This window comes from Macrotis lagotis, chromosome 1, assembly GCF_037893015.1.
Source record: "Macrotis lagotis isolate mMagLag1 chromosome 1, bilby.v1.9.chrom.fasta, whole genome shotgun sequence".
Lineage (NCBI taxonomy): Eukaryota > Metazoa > Chordata > Mammalia > Peramelemorphia > Peramelidae > Macrotis > Macrotis lagotis.
Window position 1 is genome coordinate 896,038,136 of NC_133658.1, and position 25,775 is coordinate 896,063,910.

Genomic DNA, 25,775 nt, shown 5'->3' on the forward strand with positions numbered 1-25,775 from the left:
GGGAGTGAGGAAAGAGAGAGGGGGGATCAGAAGAGAACATCAAGGGGAAAGGATAGTCAATAAAGCATTCTTTTAAAAAAAATCCAGAGAGAAGAACACAAAGACTGACAGAGAGAATTACCAACAAGCAGGATAGCTTTGAACATGCCATGCTGAATTTATTATCTTTTTGAAAAAGTAAGTCATACATAAAAGAGATCTCTAGTTCCACATACAGTCTCTCTTTTTCTATTCTACTGTGAATTTGGAAATGCTAATTTTATTTCATGTTTTTTAAATCCAGAATAAAAAAATACATCTAAAAATGTTTTAAATAATTTTTTAAAAAAAAGTTTCATGGACTCTGTCTGGCAACATAAACAACCAAGGACTTGGAGGTATAAGATCTGGGATAGATTCCCAACACTGCCATTTATTAGCTGTAGAAGTTTGAGTGAGACTCTCTGTCCCTGTCTCTCTGTATGTCTTAGACTATTGTCTCTTCCTCTCACTCTTTGATTCTTTTCTTTCTCCCCACCTTCCTTTCTCTCCTTTTCCTTCTATCCTAATTTCTTTCTCTTTTCCCTCCCTCCTCCTTTCTCCCTTCCTCCCTCCCTTCTTGCTTTTTTCTTTTCTTTCTCTTTCTTTCTTCCTCTCTCCCTCCATCTCCTCTTTCCCTCCCCCATTCCCTCCTTCTCTCCCTTCATTTCTTTCCTCTCTCTCTCTCTCTCTCTCTCTCTCTCTCTCTCTCTCTCCCTCCCTCCCTCCATCCATCTATCTTCCTTTCTTATGTTTGTTTAATATCTCCTCCCTTTCTAAAGTTCTCCAGGACTACACTGAAATATTGTAGAAATGATAACAGGACATATCATATAGTGCTTTCCAAATTTTAGATCATTTTCACAAGTGCCATATCAATGGGATGACCCAGTGGAAAGAGCACTGACTTTGAAGACAGAGAAACTGGGTTCAGATTCAGATTTGACCTTGGATCTAGCTTCTTCATGTCTCATACAAGGAGTCTAGATCAGGTGACCTCTGAGATGCCTTCCAGCTCTTTGTTCCCAACCATCCACAGCTTCTTAATCTTTTTTTTTTTGACATGGATCCCTTTGGGAAGTTGATGAAGTCTATGGATAATATTTTTAATAATAAAATAAAATGAATAGGATTACAAAGGAAACCAAAGGTTGTTAAACTGCAATTTTTGCCCCTTCAAGTTCATGAAGTTAGAAATAGGTCCATGGGGTTTTGTGCATGCCAGGTTAGGAACCTCTCACCTTAAAGACAGTGAGAGAGAGAGAAAGTAGGCTTCATTAATTTGCATCTTGTTTTATTTGCAGAGGAGGAGACAGATTCAGTTCAGTTTATTCTTCTATTAATAAGGAAGTCAGTAGTCACTTAACCCCCTCTGGGCCTCAGTTTCTTCATTTGCAAAATGAAGAGGGCTTGGACTCCATGACATCTGGGGTCCCTTCCTGTTCTAGACTCTGGTCTATGACGCAAATCTGAATGATCTCTCTCTTCCAGTTCTAATCTCTAATTCTAGTCTGTTAGGGTAGGGAGTCTCTTTTTGGAGAAGAGACTCAATAAAAATCCCTTCATCAGTTTGACCAGTTTGATGTTGTTGCCTTTGTCCCTTCTTCACCCCTTTTTAAAGAAAAATTCCACCCTGGCAGCAGGTCATTCTGATGAAGGAATGTTTAGGAAGTCAAGAAATCCAAGCCTAGCTGGGGATCTATTTCCCAACCCACCCCAACCCCTCTCCCCAGCATCAACCACGAGCCCCTCTCCCCTGGATCAACTGCCTCATGGACTAGAGACAAAAAAAGATCAGTAAATTATTTCAACTGTATGAAAACTTTAAAAGTTTCCTTCCCCCAGCAACTCACCCCAGATTCCAGGGATTTATTTTTAAATGTTTTACCTAAAAGTCTGGTTTTTAGCTTGAATGAATAAAACTGGTGTGAATGTGAGGAAACCCTCTGGGAATTATTCTCTTTCCCTCTTCTATTCAATGGGTTTCTGTTGGCAGAGTGGCAGAGAGGCCAGGATTCACAATGGCCCCACCTGAGCTGAGAGCCCTGTCTGTGTGACCAACCTTCACTGCCTGTCTGTCTATGGGACTTAAACAAGTCATTTATTAGGCAATGCATCCAATAAAGATTTGTCGGGGGTCTTCTGTGGAGACTGATAATACTAACAGGGGCCCTGAGGAGACTGATAATCCTAACAACAATCTTCAGTCTTGGCAAATCAAGTAATCTCTTAGAAGCCAGGCTACCTCAAGAGGCCTCAGGTCCAGATTAAACAGAGACCTTTGCAGTGTGTAAGGATTCTCCACCCCGGGATTTCTTGACATCAATCATATAATGGACCCAGTCTAAGAGCTCCCATTTCTACAGGGTTGCCAGCCTCAAGCCCCTGGGGCTGGTGGTAGGGATCAGATGAGATATTTGTACGGTGCTTAGCTCAGGACCAAGCACACAGTAGTCACTTATAAATGGATGTCTCCTCCTTTCTTCCTCTCCTTCCCTCCTTCCTTCCTTCCTACCTTCTTTCTTTCCTGTTATTGTCAGGTCTACACCATTAGGTTTAGATACCACATTTTAGGAAGGGCATTGACTAACTAAAGCTTATCCAAAGGAAAACAACAAGGATGATGAAAGGTTTCCATATCATTATCATAATTAGCTAGCATTTATATAATGCTTTAATGTTTGCAAAACATTTTATACATATATATGTTTGTATGTGTGTGTGTATATATATATATATATATATATATATATATATATAATATCATTTCATCTGGGAGGTAAGTGCATTGCTATCCCCATTTTATAGATTAGAAAACTAAGGCTTAGAGAGGTCAAGTGACTTCCATTCTTGAAGAGTTCACATTTACCACTCATTAATAATAATGGTCAACAATGCAAAATAATTTACAAATATTAGCTCATTTGATCCTCACAACTCTCAAGGGTTGGGAGGAAGGAATCTTTAATATTATCCTCATTTCAGAGATGAGGAAACTGAGGCAGATAGAGATGAAGTGACTTGTCCAGAGTCATACAGCTAGCAAGTAAGGTTGAATTTGAACTCAGGTCTTCCTGACTCCAGCTCCAGGGCTCTGTTGGGTGCCTATGCTGTGGTATCCCCCCAAGTGACCTAACTCAAATTACCAAAAAAAAAAAATGTTGCCAGATAGAGGCTTGCTTTAGTAGGTTGTTAAGAATGATATTCAATGAGTAAAAGTTGCTTTCATTAACTGGGTTTCTAAAATACTTCAAAGGGAATTGTTCTTTCTAAAAAGGGAGCCTCCCTCCCCATCTTGCTTGTATTATTCAGTTACTTTAGCAGTTTTTTTTTTATAATAGAATGCAAAAGTGAACCTTAAACCAGCCCCTGTGTGACTTTCCCAAAATTTAACAGGGGTCCCCGCTAAATAGGATTTATTGCCCTTGGCTTTGTCTCAGCACTAACCACCCTTTCCTGAATCACCTCCACAAACTGTCCCTCAGATCATGGCGGTCATGGGCCCTGGACATTGACCCACAAAGAGTCAATGATGAGAGTTCCTGGAGAAAGTGTTCATTTTATCAGATTGAAGGCAGAGAGAGATAACAATGCTTTTGCCACACTTCCTCCATGGCTTGAGGTGGGGAATAATCATCACCTCCAAGTCTCTGTGTCCTTAGGACATCCTTGCCCCAAAGGACTGTTTACCACAAACCAGGCAGTCCAAGGCATGATGCCTTCAAAGGCAGCATGATTTGATGTGAGTAGTAATAACTAATTTAATACTATAGATTTAGACCCAGAAGGGATCCTGGGAGAAGGCATTGAGTTCAGCCCCTTTATTTCACAGATAAGGAACCTGAGACCAAGAGAGGAAAACCGGCTTGCTCAAAGTCCTTCCTAGGCTTCCGTTTCCCCACCTGAAAAAGGAGGGGATTAACTTCAGGTATATTTCAGGTCCAAATCTAAGGCTTTCTGAGGGAAAGAAGACCACTCGGGTTGTAAGTAACAGACTCAAGATCAGAATCCCCTCAGATTACACATGCAGACTTCTGAACCACCCTATCTTTAAGATTTATAAAGTATTTAACTCACAAAAACTTTGTCTGGTAAATAGGCCAAATATGACGATTCCCATTTTTAGATGAGGAAACTTAAGCTCTGAAGCACCGGGAGATTTGCTCATGATCACAGAGTGCTTAATGTCTGAGTCAGAAGAAAGCACCCTGGATTAAAAATCTAAGAGTCGGGGCTTATGCTCCAGTTTCTACCTATTTCTCCCTATATAAGTAAAGAAAGCACATCTAGGTGGGGGCAGAGAGTAGCACAGCAGGCATATGGAGTCAGGAAGACCTGAGTTCAGTTCTGACTTTAGTGGCTTACTAGCTGCCTGACCTGGGCAAATCACTTCAACCTGTTTGCCTCAGTTTCCCCATCTGTTAAATGAACTGGAGAAATGGAAAATCACTGGTTCTGTGGACAAATCACTTTACCCTGTTTGTCTCAAATTGCTCATCTGTAAAATGTGCTAGAGAAGGAAATTGTAAAATCACTAGCTGTGTGACCCTGGACAAGTCACTTCATCCTGTTTGCCTCAGTTTCCTCATCTGTAAAATGAACTGGAAAAGCAAATGGCAAACCACTCCAGCATCTTTGCCCACAGAAACTATAATAACCAAAAGAACCTAGATGGGATTTCAGTTGGACACAACTGACCAACAAAAGCAAGGAAAGAACACTAAATGACTTTTGGTCAGTTTACTCACCAGTAAAATGGAGGGGCTACATTCTCAGATTGACTCTGGTTCTAATCCCTATGATCCTCTGGGTCCTTAGCCAACATGGTTTCAAGGCTTAGTTCTGCCCCCATCCTGGCCTTGGGACCCTGAGCAGTTAGGCCATTTCATTTCCTTGAGTCTCAGTTTCCTCATCTGTAATATGAAGACAATCTTCCACTACCCTACTGACAGACAACTTTCAGAGTTCTAGGAGCCCACATCGTGTTTCTTTTGTTTGATGGTTTGTTTTTGCAAGGCAATGGGGTGAAGTGACTTGCCCAAGGTTACAGAGCTAGGTCATTTTTAAGTATTTCAGGGCAGATTTGAACTCAGGTCCTCCTGTCTATCCACTGCACCACCTAGCTGCCCCTTCATATCCTGTTTCTAAGGAATTCAGCCATCTCAAAGTGAACCTGAGTTAATTTTTTTTCCAGTACCTTTATTCTAGTTTCGCATGCATTTCTCTATGTGTCCTTCTAGAGCCCCAGAAGTTATTCCCAAAGCAGGAGTTAGGCTAAGGAAACCCCAGGCTTTGTTCAACCTTAGGGGAGATCACCAAGAAAATTTATCTCTGAATAAACTGAGCATTTTATGTTTTTCTTTCCTTGGGTTGTAATTAGGACTTATTTTTATCTATGGTAAAAGTGCTTGTGCCAGGACAGGAAAGGAGGATGCTAGAATTAAGTTTAGGCTGGAAAGGATGGAAACAGTACTAATTATGCTGTTGGGGAAACTGAGGTCTAGAGACAATGAAAAGAACAATCTGATAGAGAGTAGAGTAGTACCAGAAGAGGGGGTAACTTGCTTTCCCAAAGAATCCCCCACACACAATTCTTGTATAGTTGCAGGAACTGGGGGAGAAAGTGAACTGCACAGTAGATAAAGCACTGGCCCTGGAGTCAGGAGTACCTGGGTTCAAATCTGGTCTCAGACACTTAATAATTACCTAGCTGTGTGGCCTTGGGCAAGCCACTTAACCCCGTTTGCCTTGCAAAAACCTAAAAAAAAGTGAACCCCAGAAGGGAAGGAAGGTACTATGGCAATGGTACCTTGGAAGTGGAGTCAGTAAAGAGCTCAGGACTGGGGCAGCTAGGTGGCACAATGGCTAGAGCACCAGCCCTGGAGTCAGGATTTCAAATCCAGCCTCAGATACTCAACATTTGCTAGCTGGGTGACCTTAGTCAAGCTACTTAACCCCATTGCCATGCAAAAAAAATAAAAGAAAAAGCAGAGAGAATTGAAGGCTACCCTTGCTCCTATACCAAGGCGTAGCCCTTCAGAAATCAATGTGGTATGAAGCATAAAGCCAGCAATCCTTGAACACATCCAGGAAAAAGATCTCTTCTGGGAAGGGAGTATTATCTCTAGATATCTGAACTCAGGGCAAGGTCCTGTGACTCCACCCAAGTTATAGTTCTGGCTTCATCAAATTTTTAAGAATATTTATCCACTTGATTTTCCATCAATTCACAGGGCAGAGACTCTAAAGCCAAGTCAAATTGTTCCATAAGATCCTGCCCCTCTGCCCCACAGTACAGGCTCCCATTTGAAATTATTTTTGCATTATTTTCTACAAACTTTATATTTATTTACTTGTGTATATCTTGAATGCCCCACCCACTACCAAATAAAATGTAAACTCTCTGAGGTCTAGGTTGTTCTTTCTATAGTGTCTAGCACATGGCAGGGGTTTAATGAACTTTTATTGTTATTGTTTAGTCTTTTCAATTGTGTCTAACTCCTCACAGCCCCGTTTGGGGTTTTCTTAGCAATGGACACTGAAGTAATTTGCCATTTTCTTCTCCAGCTCATTTGACAGATGAGGAAAATGGCAAACAGGGTAAAGTGACTTGCCCAGGGTCACATAGCTATGAAGTATCTGAGGCTACATTTGGAACCATGGTTTTCCTGATTCCTCACTCCATCCACTCAGCTGCCCTTCACTCTTTTTAGATTGAAATAAATAAACGGAGAGTGGAATTTTCCACTACTCAAAGCATGGGTGTATATGAGCATATATACATACAAACACACACACACACACACACACACACACACACACACAAACACACACACATATATATAGCAATATACACATACATTATACATTATAATACATTACAATAATATATAATATACATTAAAATATATATAAAGTATGAATTATAATTGATATATTTTATAATGCTATAATTTCCATTTTTATGTTTATATAAATGTTATTCATATGCTATATAGAGTATGTCTATGGCTAGATGGTGCAGTGGATAGAATCAGTGGCCTTAGAGTCAGGAAAACTGAGTTTGTATCCAGCCTCAGCAAGTCACTTCACCCTGATTGCCTTGCCTCCAGGGCATCTCCAGTCATCCTGATTCACATCTGGCCACTGGACCCAGATGGCTCTGGAGGAGACAGTGAGGCTGGTGACTTAGCCTAGCCCCCTCTCACTCAAATCCAATTCATGGGCTTCCCATGGCATCACCTCCCTGATGCCAGGGTCTTCTTCGGAAAATGAAGGACAAACAACATTATTATTATTAAATATGTTGTATAACATAAATATGACTAAATCATATTAGTAAATGTCTTTCTTTGTGCCCCTGAGGAGCCCTCCATCTTCCTAGTCTAAGTTACTGTACTAAACAATAAAGCCACATTTTTTTTTTGGCCTGGCTTGCCTGGAAGTCACCTTATCTTTCCCCGCTGGATCTTTCCCAAGGTGAAGTATGAAGGGGAGCAATCAGAGCAGGGGCCCCTATCCCTCCTAGAGACAAACCTGCCCCAGTTTCAAAGCATTCAGTCTTTTCCTTTCCTCTGAGATGATCATCAAACTGGAGAATGAGTCTGCCAGACTTTCTCTCTTATTGCTGAGGGCAGGGGGGTGCGGGGGGAGTCTTGTGTTAGGCATTGAGCAGACAACCAGGCAAATCCATCCGCACCTGACTGTCACCTCGGTGGGGAGAATGGGGGGGCCCAGTCGCCTTGGCCCAGCAGGCCGCCTTTCAGGGACCCATCAAAGGAGCCTGCCCGGCTCTGATGAACTGAACTGGTGTTAATTTGGTCTCAATCTCCCCGCTAGCGGCTAATGGCCAGCTCCCTGAGCAGAGGCTCACCGCTGGGCCTTGCAGCCGGTGGTGGGCTTTAGTAAACAGCAGAAATGAAAAATCCAATCTCCGCTCTACTCTGGCTTTGAATCTTCTCTATCAAAAGCCAGGACACATCAGAGAGAAACACATCAGCTTCGTTAGTCACAGTTCTGCCGTGAAGATCTTGGGGCGCCGCTGAAGCCTCATTTATTCCCATCTGGCTGTTTAGTGTATCTTTGAGCTCTCAGGGACACATAAATACAGGGATGGGGAGGAAGGAAACTGTAGTCAGTATAGGAGAGGGTGGAAGGGATTTTCACACTGGAATGGCCAGGAAGCCTGAAGCTGGGGTTCATTTACTACTCAGTGATGTTGGGATCATGGTTTAGTTGGAATCAAATCCTGATTTCACTACTTTGGTAACCTGTGTGACCCATTTCCTCTCTTTGGGCCTTGGTTTCCTCAACTGGAAAATGGATTTAAGATGATCTCTAATAGGCCTTTTAACCCTCCCTGGCTCATGGGTCTTCTCATCAGTTCTGCTTCATTGTCCTCCCCAGACCCCTTTGCAGGGATGATACCATAACCAAATTCAGTAAGGGGAAAATGGAATATTTTAATCACGTCCTAATCAATGGAATGTGAGCAACTAAGTGGCACAGTGGAGATGAGCAACAACTCTGGAGTCAAGAAGACCTAAATCCAAATCTAGCCTTAGACACTTCCCAGTTGTATGACCTTGGGCAAGTCACTTCACCCTGCTTGCTTTGCTTTCCTCATCTATAAAATGAGCTGAAGAAAGAAATGGTAAAACATTCCAGGATCTTTGCCAAGAAAACCAAGGAATGGGGTCATGAAGAATGGCACAATTGAAAGACAAATTCGATAGAATCACAAACATCTTAGAATCAGAGAGATCCCAGAGGTCTTTGAGACAAAACTATACCACCCCCCAAATCCTCTCTACTTCTCCAACAAGGGTAGGACTAGAAATAATGGGTAGCTATAGCAAGTACAACCCAGTTGTAGCAATAATAGCAACAATAATGATAAGAGCTAGTACATATCCACACACATATATATCACTTTAGAGCAAAACATTGTAAAAATATTATCTCATTCAATACCCACAACAACACGGGGAGATAGGTGACATCATCCCCATTTTAAGGAAACTGAGGCAGATAGATTAAGTAATTTGCCCAGGGTCATATAGTGCCTGAGGACATATTTGAACTCAAGTCTTCTTGCCTCCAAATTCAGTGCTCTATCCACTGTAACTCAAGGAAATCTGGACCAGGAAGGGATCTTAAATGACATGTACTTTTATTTATGTATCATTATTTTACAGGTCAGCTACAGAAGATCTAAGGGACTTGTCTGAAGACACAGAAATAGTAAGAAATGGAAATGGAATTTAAGCCCCACTCCTCTGATTCCAAAGTCAAGGAAAACTCCTTCGACTGTACTTTAAGGGTTAAGGGAATTCAAGGCCATGAAGAAAACATTGGGTTCTGGAGAACTAGTTTCTAGCTCAGCCACTAGAGCAAGTCACAAGAGCAAGTCTGTGTCTGTTTCCTCCTGTGAAGGTGGATGATAACCCTTTGGTATTTGATGTTATTATCAAATCAAACAATATAGGAAAAAGGCAAATCTTCTCCTTCTCCTTCTCCTTCTCCTTCTCCTTCTCCTTCTCCTTCTCCTTCTCCTTCTCCTTCTTCTCCTTCTTCTCCTCCTCCTCCTCCTCCTGCTTCTTCTTCTTCTTCTTTTCTCTCTCTCTCTCTCTCTCTCTCTCTCTCTCTCTCTCTCTCTCTCTTCCCCCCATTTCTTTCTGTCTCTGTCTCTGCCTTCTCTCTGTCTGTCTCTGTCTCTCTATGTCTATCTGTCTCTCTATCTCTCCCCACACTCTCTCTCTCTTCATGTCCTCACCAGTTCCCATGAATTCAATATACAGCTCTATGGAGATGACTCCCTTATCTCTGTAGCTGACCCTCATCTCTCTCCAACTCTAGTCTTAAGCTACCAAATCCACCCTGGGCATCTTCACCAGGATGTCCCATATGCATTTCAACCTCAATATGTTCAAAATAGAAATACTTTTCCTCCCGATCCTCCTTCTAATGTTTCTAATTCTATCAAAGGCCCCTCCAGTCATTCAGCTTGACAACCTTGGACTCATCCTTGACTTTTCACTTACCTTCATTCTGCATATCCAAACATCTGCCAATACTGTCCCTCTGTGCCTGACCTTTTTTGCCCCTACACTTCCATCACTTTAATTTATATTCTCATCACTTGCCTGAACTATTGCAATAACCCTCTGATTGGTCTCCCTCCTTCCAGTCTCTCTTCTCTCCAATGAATCATCCAAATAACTGCCAAATAGATATACCTGAAACAAAGATCATACCAGAATACTTACCTAGAATACAATAAAAAGTCCTCCAGTGGTCATTTAGAGCCCTGTGTAATCTGTTGGGGGGAGGGCTGAGTGGCATTGTGAATAGAGTGCCATCCTAAAGCCAGGAAGATTCATCTTCCTGAGTTCAAATCTGGTCTCAGATATTTATGTCTGTGTGAACCTGAACAAGTCACTTAAACTTCATTTATCTTAGTTTCCTCATCTGTAAAATGTAGCTGAAGAAGGAAATGGCACACTAGCATCTTTGCCCAAAAAACTCCAAATGGGGTCATGGAATTGGACATGCCTGAGCAACAATTACCTCCCACAACTCCCATTTTTTCCTCCATAATATTCCCGTTCAGACACTAAACATTTCAACCAGATTGGCTTACTACCTGTTCCCTAGGCATATTATTTCACCTCTTCTCTCTGAGGCTTTCCACTAGCTGTTCCCTATGCCAGGAATGTCTTCTTCCTTACCTCCACCTCTTAATTCCTTTCAAAGCCTGACCCAGATGCCACTTTCCAAATGGAACCTTTCCTCAATTTTTAGTGATCCCTCCTACGTGAAATTCCTTTGACTTATTGTGTATATATTGTACTGAATAGATTTCCCTCTGTTAATTAACATTTATTAAGTGCTGGGGATATAAAAAGAAGCAGACAAGCGTTCCTGCTCTCAGGGAGCTCACAAAAAAATGAAGAAGACATGCAAACAAATATATATATATATAAAGCAAATATATATATATGTGTGTATATGTACAAGGTAAATAGGAAATCATTTACAGAGGAAAGACACTGGAATTAACAAGGCTTTGGGCAGAAGTTGAGACTTTTGTTGAGATTTAAAAGAACACAGGGAGGTCAGGAGTAAGCAGGAGGGAGAGTCTTTGCTGGAGAACAGCAAATCCCTCCTTTCCTTCTCTCATTTTTCTCATTTACAAATAAATATAATTTTTGTCATATCCACTGTTCTCACAGGTGCTTGTGAGGATCAAATGAAATCAATTGATAATAATCTAAAGATGAAAAGGGGCTGAGAGGTCACTAAGTCTGTAAATCTCTCATGTTACAGATAAGGAAACTGAGACCCAGGGATCAAAGTGACTAGTCCAGGGTCAGAGACAGGTTTTGAACTCTTTCTGTAGTTATGGAAAACTCTCTGGAAACCTCACAAAATATTTATCAGATGACACTTGATCCCCCCAAAAATACAAACTCCTTAAGGGGAGGTACATTTTTTTTCCTTCTTTGTATTCTTAGCATTTAATATTGTGTCTGTTACCTTGTTGCTGTTTGCAGGCAATGACTATCTTTTTTGTGACCCCATTTGGTATTTTCTTGCAGTTATGACTATCTCTTTGTGATCCCATTTGTTGTTTCCTTGGCAAAGATACCAGAGTGATTTGCCATTTCTTTTTGTTTGCCTTCCAGTTCATTTTACAGATGAGAACAGTAAGGCAAACAGGATGAAGTGACTTGCCCAGAGTCATACAGCTTGGAAGCATCTAAGACTGAATTTTAACTCAGGTCTTTCTGACTCCAGGTTTGGTGCTCCATCCACTAGGCTACGAGCTGCCCAGGTTGTCACCTAAGAGGCCATTAATAAATATTTGGCTTTTTTGCCCTTCATTCTCAAAGAAGACCATGACATCAGGGAGGTGATGCCATGATAAGCACGTGGATTGGATTTGAATGAGGGGGACTGTGCTAAGTCATCAGCCTCATTTTCTCCTCTGAAGCCATTTGGATCTATGGTCAGAATCAGGATGACTGGAGATGACCCTGGATGCAGTAGGAGACCTTGACCTTTTAAAGTTAGGTTTTACCCAAGTCACTGTTTGACAGAGGCAACACCCATTCAGTGATTAAGGTTAATAAATACTTAATGAATTAAACTGAATCCATTGAAACCATGATTCAAGTCCAGATTGACTCAACTGGAACCAAGAGCTAGAGTGGGGAGAGGGAGGCTAGTATTGCTTTCAGGAACATTTACAAGCCACCTCACCCCCACCCCCAGTCTCCTAGCCATCCCTATGACAGGCACAAATAGGATCTCTAATCAGATACCCTGGTATTTAAATGTAAAACATAGCAAATGACTTAAATTATCTTTCTAATTGTAGTGTCCACTTCCCTGGCATTAATTAAATTCCATAAATTACCCAAGCTTAGTGATTCAACTACTTTCCACTGATTTCTCTCAATTCCGGAAAGCCTAGAGATTTCAGATCAGATTGAGCAGCAATGAAATGAAAGTTAGCTTTAAAGAAAAAGTAAATGCCAAACATGTCTGTCTCTAAAATGATCATCTCCCAGAGATTCACCAACAGAAGGGATAAAATTGTTCAGGGAAAAACATCTCTTCCAGTGGTTTTGATACCTTTTGACTCTAGGATAGAAGAGGGAGAAATGTTTTTAGGCAGAGAGAGAGAGAGAGAGAGAGAGAGAGAGAGAGAGAGAGGAAGAGGAAGAGGAAGAGGAAGAGGAAGAGGAAGAAGAGGAGAGGAGAGGAGAGGAGAGGAGAGGAGAGGAGAGGAGAGGGAGAGGGGAGGGGGAGGGGAGGGGGAGAGGGAGGGAAGAGGGAGGGGAGAGGGAGGGGGAGAGGGAGAAGAGGAGAAGAGGAGAAGAGGAGAGGGGAGGGGAGGGGAAGAAGTAGTTAATAAACTGCTATCTGATTTACTAGTCTGCTTTGTGATGCCCAGGTTAGAGTCGGCTCAGTAAAAATTTGGTCAATACCCTTTACCCTTTTATCTTTAACTAAAATAGCAGCTGATTCCCCTCTGGGCTGCAGGTTGCTGCAGGTGACAATGAGCAGCTGGCACTGCCCACAAACCTGGCAGCAACTCAAATAGAGAGCTGACCCTGAAGATGAGGTGAAGTCACTGGGTCAGTTCCCTGATACCCAAGGGTGGTTCACAAAGAAGTCAGGTTAATCGAGGTCTTAGTTACTGAAGGCCTGAGATCTATTCAATTCAACCAGCATTTATTAACTGTGGTACAGGGGAGAGATCGGCCTAAGTTCAAAGACCTGGTTTCAAATCCTAGCTATTTACGATGCTCTTACCATTGTGGTTTGGGGCAAGTCACTTTACTCCTTTGAGCCTCAGTTCCCTCATCTGTAAAATAAGAGGGCAGAGAGACAGCTGGGTGGTCCAGTGGATAGAGCCCTGGGTCTAGGAAGACAAGAGTTCAAATCTAGCCTCAGACTCTACTAGCTGTGTGATCTTGGGTAAGTCACTTTGCTCTGTTTGCCTCAGTTTCTTTATCTGTAAAATGAGCTGAAAAAGGAAATGACAAACCACTAGCTGTGTGACCTTGGGCAAGTCACTTCATTCTGCCTCAGTTTCCTCATCTGTAAAATGATCTAAAGAAGGAAATGACAAACTATTCCAGTATCTTTGCCAAGAAGACCCCAGATATAGATCATGGAGAGTCAGGCATGAGTGAACAACAACAAAATAAGGTGAGGCTAAGTGATCTCTAGGTCCTATTGCAAATTCTGAATCAATAAATCTCAACACCTAATTTGTCTCAGGAGGGAAAGAAAGTTCCAGACCCCAGAGAAATAGGAAAGGCTTGCATAGAAGTTGACACCTTAGCTAGTCCTGAAGGAAGCCAGGCTATTCTTCAAGTCAGAAGGAAGGAAGGAGGGCACAGGCACACCCAGAGGGAGATGGAGGGATAGAATATCATGTTGGAGAAACAGCAAATAGCTGGGGCTTTGCCCTATCCTCCCCCACCTGAATAATCTGGTCTGGAGGTTGAAGCCAGTTTAGACAAGGAGGAGGAAGAACCAACCAGCCTTGGGTTTTGAAAGACAAACAAAAAGAGGTCTTGGGTACAGATGGAGCCTGAAAGGATAATAGAGGGTGGAGACAAAGAGGCTCCGCTTCAGGTGGTGGGTTTCCTTCCGGGAAGGGGTGGAGGAGTCTGTGCCAAGAGGCCTGGGGGCTAACCTGCCTGGAATCCTGTCTGAAGGGCCATGGAAGTGGCCTGGTTAGACACAGGGCCCTGGGGCCTCCAAAGTTGGGCAATTGCCCAAAAGGCTCCTGGACATCTCCCCATCGTGATTCCTGAAAGGAATAGAATAGAAACAAAGGGAATTCTAGTATTCTTAGGTTGGGCCAAGTGCTTTTGTCTTGTTTCCAAGAGTAGGTGGAGTTTTTCCTTTCTGGTCAATTATTTACCTTTTCTTCTGGAATGATGCTACCAAGTGGTTGGTGAAGCAGGACTGAAGTGGATAGCAAAGGGCCAGAGAAAGTTGGAAGTGGGGAGCCATATGTCCTTAGAGAACTGGATTGGAAGTCCTGACCTTGTGTCCAGACTCAGATCTACCAGCTGTGGGAACCTGGCCAGATGCCCCTGGCAACTTTCCAAAGCTCTAAGTGACAGAGAAAGTGCCTCTGATCTGCACTGAAAGGGCCGGAGGAAATCAGAGGAAAAAGGAGAGGCTGGACAAGCGCAGCTGACTTGAGTGCCTTAGGACTTACCCAGTGGCTGTGATGTAGGATGATGGTTTTTGATTTGCAGATGTTATTTTTTTATGTTTTTGCTCTTTGTTCTTGAAGAAAATCAAGACATCAGGGAGGTGAGGCCATGACAAGCACATGAATTGGATTAGAGTTAAGGGGAGGCTTTGCTAAGTTACCAGCCTCACTTTCTCCTTCAGAGCCATCTGAACCCGGTGGCCAGAAGCAAATCAGGATGATTGGAGATGGTCCCAGATGTGAGATGATCAGGGTTAAGTGATTTGCCCAAGGTCACACAGCTAGTAAATGTCTGAGGCTGGATTCCAACTCCCATCTTCCTGACTCCAAGGCCAGTGTTCTATGCACCATGCCACCTAGCATCCCCTCCAGAGGATGAATACTTTCCAAGAACACCAAGGTACCAGGGTGCTGGAGGTTTCAGAAGTGGACCTCCACAGTTTTCCCATATTTAGAACGAGAGGGGTTAACTGTTATTTTCTCCAAGGCCCCTCCCAACTCTGACATTCTCTGTTCCAAAGGGTCTCCAAGCTTTGCCATTTTGAGTTCTAAGTGTTGGAGCTTTGTTTCAATTTGAAAAGAGTGAAGAATTTATGGACTCAGTGACCCAGAGTTCTGAAGAATGGTCCTAAGGCTCCTCCCAGCTGTGACATTCCTTGTTCTAAGGCATCCCCCACCCAGTCCTGACATTTGTTGTTTTGTCCTTTGTAATCAAAAGAGGATCATGACATCAAAGGAATGATAGTATGACTTATACATTATGTTTATCATAGTGAGGGGGTTATTGTGCAAAGACATCCTTCTCACCGGCTTTTCCAGGACCATTTCACTCCATGGTCTGACTTGATAGGAAACAGGACTTCTCATAAGGTCTGGATGCTGTGGGAGTCCTTGGTGTTGTGGCTATGGTCCCCTTCCATATCAACTAGGCATTGGATACTCCAGCAACACCAGGCAAAAACACTAGCAAGTGATTTTCTGGTGACTACTTCTCTGTTTATCCTTGCTTCATAGAACTTCTTAACTTTGACATCCCCAATTCTAAAGATCCTCCCAGCTCTGCCATTCCCTGTTCTGAGATCTCTCCCATCTCTGACATTCTGTGTTCTAGTGGTCTTCCCATTTCTGTCATTCCCTATTCTAAGATCCTTCACATTTCTGACTTTCTGTTTTCTAAGTGTGTTCACAGCTCTGCCATTCCCTCTTCTAAGATCTTCCCATCTGTGACATTCAGTTTTCTGAGAGTCTTCCCAGTTCTGCCATTCCATGTTCTAAGATCCCTCCCATCTGTAACATTCTGCCATTACCAATTCTAAGATCCCTCCCAGCTCTGACATTTTGTGTTCTAAAGGTCTTCCCAGCTCTACCATTCCCTGTTCTATGGGCCCTCCCAGTTCTGACACTGTTTTTCTAAGGGTCTTCCCAGCTCTACTATTCCCTGTTCTAAAGACCCCTCCTAACTCTGACATTCTCTAAGCCTCTGATTCTGGCCTTAGCACATTCCCATCCTTTCTTCCACTATGTAACTACCCTTTTCCAATCCTATGTCTCCTGGCAGGCCAGCTCTGGATCTTTCTCATCTAGATCAGCACCCTCAGTGCCCCCTCCCAGAATGCAGAGCAGACAAGAAGGCAGCCATGAGGAGACTGAGTTCATCAGGGACTTTCATGTCTCTCCTTCTCCCCAGGAAATGAAGAGATGATCAGACAGATGTCAGAGAGGCTTGGCAGCAGCAAGAGAATAAATGTCCATTTTAGACCTGGGTGCCAGAAGGTCACCCCACCCCATCCCATTTCCTGTGCTTAATATATTTTAATTATTGGTGCCAGCAAAGGGGGAACAGTGAGTGGAACAAACCCTGAATCTGAAGAAGTAGCTTTACACAGATGTTAAGGTTAAGGAGGACTCAGTGACTTTCCCTGGTCCTGCCCCATCCCACCAGATACTATCGTCTCTTGTCCTCTTGTCCTTATGTAGACCATTCTGGCTCCAGGTCAACCAAATCTTCCTATGAGACATTTAGGAAATCATAACAGCCCTGGTCTAGAAGGTAAAGAAACTGGGTTCAAGGTCAAGTGAGAGTGAGCCTAGGAAGAGTTTTATAAACTAACACACCAAACAAAGGCTAATTTGGTTTTCTCTGTTCTCCCACTTACTATTGTGGTGACCCTGCACACCCCTGTACCTCCCTCTATCATCTAAAAGAAATCTGTAATGATGAGACAACCTAAGAGCCTTCCAGATTTGAGAAGATGGAATGTCAGGGATGGGAGGATCCTTAGAACAGGGAATGTGAGAGTTGGGAAAGACTTTAGAACAGAAAGGGTCTGACTTGGGAGAGGGTCCTTAGATCAAAGAATGCCAAAATTTGAAGGGGCCTTAGAGCAGAGAGTGTCAGATCTATGGAGAAGGGAGACGTTTATGACCAAATTAAAATAGAGAACATTATAAATAGTGAAATGGATGATTTTGACTATATTAAATTTAGAAGTTTTTTTCCCTTCTGCCCTTCCTTGTTCTAAGATCCCTCCCATCTCTGACATTCTGTATCCCAAGCTTCCCCAGTTCTGCCATTACCAGTTCTAAGATGCCTCCCAGCTCTGACATTTTGTGTTCTAAGGGTCGTCCCGGGTCTACCATTCCCTGTTCTATGGGCCCCTCCCAGTTCTGACATTCTGCTTTTCTAAGGGTCTTCCCAGCTCTACTATTCCCAGCCAAGATTAGAAGGAATGCAGAAAGTTGGGAAATAATTTTCATAGCTAGTGTTTCTGATAAAGAACTCATTTCTAAAATATATAGAAAACTGAATCAAATTTATAAGATTATAAGTCATTACCCAATTCATAGTCAAAGGATATGAACAGGCAGTTTTCAAATGAAGAAATTAGTTACTTCATATTTCATATGAAAAAATGTTTTAAATCATTATTGATTAGAGAAATGCATATGAGCTCCCACCTCACACATATCAAATTGTCTAATATGACAAAAAGGAAAATGATCAATGTTGGAGAGGATGTGGTTAAACTGGGACATTATTGCACTGTTGGTGAAGTTGTGAATTGATCCAGACATCCTGGAAAGCAATTTGGAACTACGCCCAAAGAGCAATAGAACTGTTTATGCCCTTTGATCCAACTATACCAATACTAGGTCTATATCTCAAAGAGATCATAAAAAAGGGAAAAGTCTCACATGCTCAGAAATATTAATAGCAACTCCTTTGGAAAAGAATTGGAAATTGAGGGGTTGCCCTTCAATTGAGGAATGGTTGAACAAGTTATAGTATATGAATGTTATGGAGTTTTATTGTTCTATAAGAAATCATGAGTGGTTGGACCTTAGAGAAACATGAAAAGACTTGCAACAACTGATACTGAGTGAAGAGAGCAGAACCAAAAGAATATTAAACACATTTACAGCAACATTGTAAGATGATCAGCTGTGATGGTTGCAGCCTCTCTCAGCAGTTCAGAGATCAAGGATATCCCTGAGAGACCTGCTATGGATAATGCCATTATGTACATCCAGACAAAAACTATGGAGTCTAAATTGTAGAGCAAATCCTATGTTCACTTTTTTAAAATTCCTTTTATGTTTTTCCTATCTTTATCATATCTTTTTCTTTCCTTAGTAGAAATTCCTCTTTCACAACATGACTAATAAGGAAATACGTTCTATACTATTATGCATGTAAAACTTTTACCAGGATTATTCGTTGTCATGGGAAAGGTGGAGGGAAGGGAGGATGGTAGAAAAATGTGGAACTTATAAACTTTGCAAAAAAATGAATGTTGTAAGCAACCTTTGAATGCAATTGAAAAATGAAATAAAATTTCAATAAAAGAAACAGAGACCAGCCAAGCTGGGAGTGGTTGTAGAACAGAAAATGGTGACTCTGGTGAAGAACTTTAGTTCATTAGATGATCTCTTAAGGATTCCTTTCAGTTCTGCCAGTCTGTCCATCACCTTTCTCCAAAGGGAAATAACTTCTAGGAAGAGAGGAGGGGTGACAAATAACGTCAGGAAAAGACAACTTCCCTCCCTTGGGAGGAGGAAGGGAGGCCAGAACCACAAGGAGCCCAGGATGAGCTAATTATTAATCTGGCCTCCAATTAATTAATTAGCCACAAAGAAAAAAAACTGATCACAGTTCTCAAATTCTGAGATTTAGAGCATTAAAAATTCCAAGAATTTTCTTCAATTTGAGAGTTCTCACAGTTTTGTTTCTTCTGGTAAGGCTTTGGTTGCCTTCTTCCAGTTATAACTTGGGAAGGGCCTCTGCCAATACCATGCTCATTTAAGGGATGGTTATTCCTATTGTTTCCTAAAGTTCTGATTTATGGGCTGCTTCTGTTTTCTTTTATGTCGAGGAAGTTGTTTGACTCAAACAGGAGATAATTCTCCCATCCTGATCTAGAGATAAAGGCTTTGAAAAGATGTCAAGGTTAGGGTCTCTGCTCACTTCTGAATTCAACATTTGATCATTCTACAAAAAGCAAATGGCCTGCTTGGTTGTACCTGAAAGAAGAGGGAGGACTGTGTCTGCCAGCAACAGAATCCAAGGAAGGGCAGTTGGGGAAGGTATCCCAAAGGTCAAACAAATGAATGGGCAGGGTAACAACAGTAACCACTATCAGTGTGGCCCCACCAGTAGCAAGTATCAGTTAGAATTTGAACTTAGCTGGCATCAGAGTGTATAGAGGAATGGGTTTGGAATCAGGAAGAATCATCTTCCTGAGTTCAAACACAACTTCAGACACTCACTTAGTTGTCTGACTCTGGACAGGTCACTTCACCGTATTTGCCTCAGTTTCCTTGTCTGTAAAATGAGCTGGAGAAGAAAATGGTAAACCACATAAGTATCTTTGCCAACAAGGCCCCAAATGGGGTCACAAAGAGTAGGCCACAAGTGAACAAAAAAATCATGCTTTTGCCTTTCTTTGTATTCCCACTCCTAGAACATAATAGGCAATTAATAAATGAATGGCAACTGATATTCTTTTAACTTGTATTCTTAGAGCAAAGGAGTCTTTTAATAAATACTTGTCAATTGATTGATGGGTGTGGACATGCATGTTAACACCCAGTTGAAAGGATTACGGATTGGGGATTGGGGATTGGGGATTGGGGAGTGGAGATCATCCCAGACCCAGATGGCATTGAACTTAAAAGATGGATGAAGAGTTTAGTTTGGATTCCCTTCAATTACAGTTGCTCCTTTGAGCTGGCCCCATAAGAAGGGTAGGAGCAAGGTCAGTCAGCATTGGTTCTTTGGGAAAGAAAAGTTGAGCAGTGACACTTGGAGGCAGCTGTGGATCTGGCAAGAATAGAAGCCTTTCATGGACTCCTAGCCTCATTTTCTGACCTCCCTAAATTTCAGGCCTAAAATCACATGACTCAGCTTCCCAAAAAGAGTTGGGGAGATTTCCCAGATAATGTGCAGTTCCAGGACTAATGAGTATAGTAAGCTCAGTTACAACAAATCTAAACTTTCATTTTCACAATTTCCATCCATGGCCCCTAACGTCCCTTTACCACTCTCCAAGTTGCCTTCTACTTCAAGCAATTTCTTCTTACAATTTTAATTAGACAAAAACACATTTATTGTTCAGTTGTCTTAATCATACCTGAAATTTCATGACCCTGTTTGGGGTTTCCTAGACAAACATACTGGAGTGGTTTTCTATTTCTTTCTCCAATTTATTTTTTTCAGTTGAGAAAACTGAGGCAAGCAGGATGAAGTAACTTTCCCAAGGTCACATAACTAGTAAGTGTCTGAGGCTGGATTTGAACTCAGGCTTAACTCAAGGCCTGAGGCTCTATGCACTATGGTATCTCCTAGCTTATAGTAGAATAGATAATTCCCTGGATTTGGAACCAACAAAATTTATCCTGGTTTAGGGCTATAGTTTCCTTTTCTGAAAATGGAAATAATAACTGTTCCCATTTCACAGCAAATATAAGATCATAGATTTATACTTAGAATGGGCCTTAGAGGTCTAAGATCAAACCCTTCATTTTATAGATGAGGAAACTGAGGTCCCAAAGCATAAAGTGACTTATCCAAGGTCACAGAGGAGGTATCAAGGGTGGGATTTGCACTCAAGCCCTCTGTCTCTAAATGCAGCTGCTCCTTCCCTGTATGAGTGTTTTGAGAACCTGATGAGATCATTGCATGGAAAACACTATGCAAACTTCAAAGCACTGTTTAAAAATTAGTTCTTAAGTATTCCCTGGGATGGCTTTTCTGATACTTGAAGACAGTTATCATGCCCCATCCTCCTCCACCCTTATTTTCTCATCAGGAAGATTTTCTTCATTCATCAGTTGCCGATTGCATTTATAAATTATGATAGTATCACAGAATCTGAATCAAGTTCAGAGACCAAACCCTTCATTTTACAGATGGAGAAACTGAGGTCCCCAAGAAGGGGGCTGGCTTGACCCAGATCATAAGGGAAATTAGAGTCAGAAGTGGGACGAGAACCCTGATCTTGGGAAATAAAACCCTAATGACTGTGCTTATATCACCCAGCTAGAGCTGGTGGGTGCCTGTTGTTCAGTGTGGGAGGGGTGAACAGCATAAATTAAACCAGGGCTTCCATCAGTTTTATTTCATATGATTCCTCTTCACATTCTGTACATTCTAGTCCAACTTAGCCAGTCTTTGTCCTTGGAATTTTCCTGCCCTCCCCCATCACTCTTTCTTTGCTCAAATTCTTCCTGAAGTTTGGAATAGCTTCCACCCCCTCTCCTCCATATTCATCTGGTCAAGGTCCTGGGAAGGATTTGAGGATGAACTCAGGTCTTCTTGATTGCAGGCTCAGCTGCTCATCCACCTTGCCCCCAGTTGCTTCAGTTTTATTCCCAAGGAAAAAGCATATGTGTTAGGTAAGAATATGTGTCTATGTGTGGATCAAGTAATTAAAATACATATAAAAGATGACATGAGAAGCACAGTGGATAGACAGGGGGCAAATGAGTCAGGAAGATCCTGGCTGGGTGGCCTCCAGCAAATCCCTTCCCTCTGGAGGCCCCAGGCAATTTTTTGACTACAGATGAAAAAGCAGGTGTGAACCTGCTTTGAGAGAGAGGGAGTTACCTCATCAGAAGTTCAGTGTACCAGTGAAATCATATGTCTGTTTGAGTTACTAGTTTCAGCAGACTAAACCTGCTACCCTAATCCTTGCCTAAAGTTCCTGGAGATACTCCCTCAGTCCCATGATCCTTTCTAGACCTGGACCAGCCATGGTAAATCCTCTCCACCCCAACCCTAGCACAGGGAGAAAGATGATCCCTGGACAGTAGCTTAGGAGGTTGAACCAAGAGGGTAGACCCCCCCAATTCAGTTCAGTTTCACAGCAGGGTCTGATAGATAGAAAAGACTTAAGAACAGATTACACATGAGATAGGCTCTGTGGACATTCGGACCATCTCTTCCCTGAAGAAGCCAAAAGCATCTAAGCAAATTAGAGCCTGGTCAACTGGCTCCTCTTCTGATTTCAATGGGTAACAACCTAGTAGATTAAGGGAAAAAAAGATAAGGACTCCTTGAATAAGCTAATTACTCTTTTTGAACCTCAACATCCTCATCTGTAAAGTGAGAATCATTCCCATTTGCACAATCTGTTCATCTCCAAGGATTATAGAAGGCAGCTGATGGCATTAGTAGATAGAAACTGGAATCGGGAAGACCTGAGTTCAACTTTGGCCTCAGATACTTACTAGCATCTGGGCAAGTTCCCTCTGTTTGCCTCACTTTCTCCATCTGCAAAATGAATATGATAACAATAACCCCTACTTTCTTTATGAAGATCAAGTGAAATAATATTTGTAATGCATGTACAGTGTATGTTTTACAGTATATAAATATTAGCTGCTATTATTATGAAGAAAGTTCAACCTTAAAATGCTGCAAAAAAGTAAGTTTTTTTTTTTAACAATGAACACCTTCTACCACCTTCTCAGGCACAAGTTCAAGGAGGTCTGCTTCCTAAAGCCTTAGACTGAGAAGAGGTACTGGATGAGACCCTATTTTGGTGACTGGAATACCAAGGATAGCTTCCCCTGTTCTGGGTTTTGCAGTAGAGCATATCAAAGGTCTCTCAGCCCTGCTATAAGTGCTAGGGTTCCCTCTTCATTCATCATCTTCACAGGCTCATCTCATGTACTTGCAATCCCAGAATCCCATCCGCCTCTTCTCATCTCCAAACATGGGACAACACGAAGAAAGTCTGGATTGCAACTGGCTCAATTACTGCCAGTGAGATGTGGCCAACTCACTGGAGCTCTTTCTGGTGCACAGTTTCTTCCTTTATAAAATGAGTGGGTTGGACTAGATGGCTAATCACTTGCCTCTCAGGGTGTTATTATTCTCCTTTTTTGTTTGTTTTGGTTTGGACCTGGGTAGGGAACTCCAGATGAGGAAAACCAGTCTAATCATAAAATGTTGCCTGGGGAGCCTGGAAGTGAAATGACTTGACCAAGAACATACAGCCAGTATGTGACAAAGGCAAGTGCCTTGGTCAGGTCTTCCTGACTGCTAAATGATCACTCCATTTCATGTTATCTATAATCATCAACATCATCACTACCATCCTCATCCTCATTCGTATCATCATCATTTCCCCAAGCCTCATGTTAAACCCTTCTGCTACAAGAGAGCAGAACAAGAATTAGTTGCTCTCTAACTTTCACCTCTAAAGATTAGAAACAACTTGTTAGGCAGGAAAGCAACTCTCCTTTTTCCCCAAGATAAAAACCAGTCTGGGAGAGAACAGCCCAAGCCCCTGAACTTTAAGCACCGACAGTCTTATCAACACCATGTTCAGAGGTTTTTCACTCCTTGAACCCCAACTGCCACTCTGTATTCTTCAAGGTACAGCTGCTCCCTCAGAAGGGCCATCACTATTGGAGCCCCAGGCTTGGATACCGGCTCCCTAGAGGGTTTGGCTGTTTGTCCCCCACTTCCAACTGTTTGCAAGGAATAAAGAGCTCACAAGTCTTAGGCCACTCTCCCACTCTCAGTCCAACCTCCCTCAGAGAGATTTCCCCTGGTCCTGCCCAGGCTTCAGTGCCTGCCCACAGACCAGGGGTACTCAGTGTCCCCAGGAGTGGGGGTGACCTACCCTGAGCAGGAACTTGGCTGGTGGTGGGGAATCCCCAGGAAGAGGTCCTGCTAGTCCAGGCTGCCTGGCCCCACGCTGGCTGCAGAGATCTCCCCAACAGCCCTCACTGAAACAGCTCAGCTCCCAGGGGAGCCAGGGCTTGGGGGCGGGCCCAAGGGAGCTCTCCAAAGGTGGCAGCCACCCCTTCCATCCCCCCTCCCTCCCAGTCTGGCCCTGCCCAGCCCCGCCCAGCCCAGCCCTGATTTGAAAGTAGGCACAGATCTGGAAAACCTGTTCTCCAAGTTAGAAAGTGCAACATCTGTTGGGCTCCTGAAGCCCAGGGCCAGCCCTGCCCACCCTGAGGCCAGGTAGCGGAAGGCGGGCTGTCGTTTAATTACCCGCCATCAGAGAGGAAGACTGGGGGAGGCCAGATTAATAATTAGCTCGTCCTGGACTCCCTGTGGCTCCTCACATCCAACAAGGGGGCCAAACCCTTCCCTGAGACTTGCCAGCCTTCCCTGGCTCACCTGCTCTGCTCCAACTGCCACAGTTATCTCACTGGAGCACCCCAAGATCTTAGGCTACTGACAAAGAATGATGACTCTTGGATGCTCCAGAGAGCTAGACTTGAACCAAAGGATGGGGGCTTAGAACATCCCCCACAATATACATACACACACACAGACCCCCACCCCCCCTGCTTTAGGGAAAAAAGACAAAAATGGAAATCCATGGAGTTAAGTAATTTACCCAAGGTCAGGTGTGACACAGGTCAGAATTCCAGCTCAGGTTTATGACTCCGGATCCCTGCATATAGTTGTTTTAGCCTCTCTCATTCCCAAGGGGCCCTGGCAAGATCAGTGTAAAGACAAGGTATCTGTTTCCATTTACCCTTGAGATGCAAAGAAATGAATTTATTTACCCCAAGGTCAAGTAATGACAATTATAACAATGAAAAGAGCAAGAGCAGCAGCGAACTTTTATATGGTGCTTTCTGATTTGCAGAGCATTTCACCTACGTTATATTGTTTGGTTCTCATAACAGCCCTAGGAGGCAGTTGCTATTATTTCCTCCATCCCCTGTAGAAACTGAGACTGAGAAGCATCCGGGATTTGCCCAGTATCAAACAGTTAGGAAGCCAGAATTTGATCTCAGAGCTTCCTGATTCCAGAACTCTACCCACTGTACCACCTAACTGTCTCAACTCAGCTGAAAGAAGGATTGGAATCCAAGTTCAGGAGTAATCTCACTACCCTGCTCCCTCCAACCCTCTCCCCAGTTCCCCACAGGGTGGTTCCTATTAATAAACAGATTTGTGGAACAATGGAAAAAGCAAAGAATGGGGAGCCAGGAGCCTTATCTTAAGAGAGTCACTCTCTGGGTCTCAGTTTCCTTCTCTTTTCCTTCTCTTTCCTTCTCTTTCAGTACAACTTTGACCTTTTCTGTTCTAAGAACCCTCCAGCACTCACATTCCCTGTTCTAAAGTATCTTCTCAACTTTGACATTCTTTATTCTAAAGGTCCCTTCCCTGTACTGATATCCTGTCCTCCCAGTTCTGATAGTCTCTGTTCTAAGGGCCCTTTAGTTCTTGCAAATTCTTTTTTTGTTTTTTGCAAGGCAATGGAGTTAAGTGACTTGCCCAAGGTCACACAGCTAGGCAATTATTAAGTGTCTGAGGTTGGATTTGAACTTAGGTCCTTCTGGCTCCAGGCCCCATGCTCCATTCATTGCACCACATCTAGTTGCCCCTCAGTTCTTGTAAATTCTAAGTACTCATAAACTAAGCCTTCTTCTGACTGATATTCTGTTCTAAGACCCTTCCCAGCTTGACAGTCTCTATTCTAAGGATCCTCCCAATTCTGACATTTTCTGTTCTAGTCTTTACCAGTTTGATGTCCTC

At 42.7% G+C, this 25,775-nt stretch overlaps 1 protein-coding gene across 1 annotated transcript in view; it reads right to left on the reverse strand.

The window, feature by feature from the left end:
• PLCH2 (phospholipase C eta 2) overlaps nt 1-24,016 on the reverse strand; it is a 350,828-nt gene extending 326,812 nt beyond the window's left edge. Inside the window, exon 1 of the mRNA XM_074218687.1 lies at nt 23,896-24,016. The gene's annotated coding sequence lies outside the window, so the exon portion shown is untranslated. The remainder of the gene's footprint in view (nt 1-23,895) is intronic.
• Nucleotides 24,017-25,775: the final 1,759 nt, after the last annotated feature.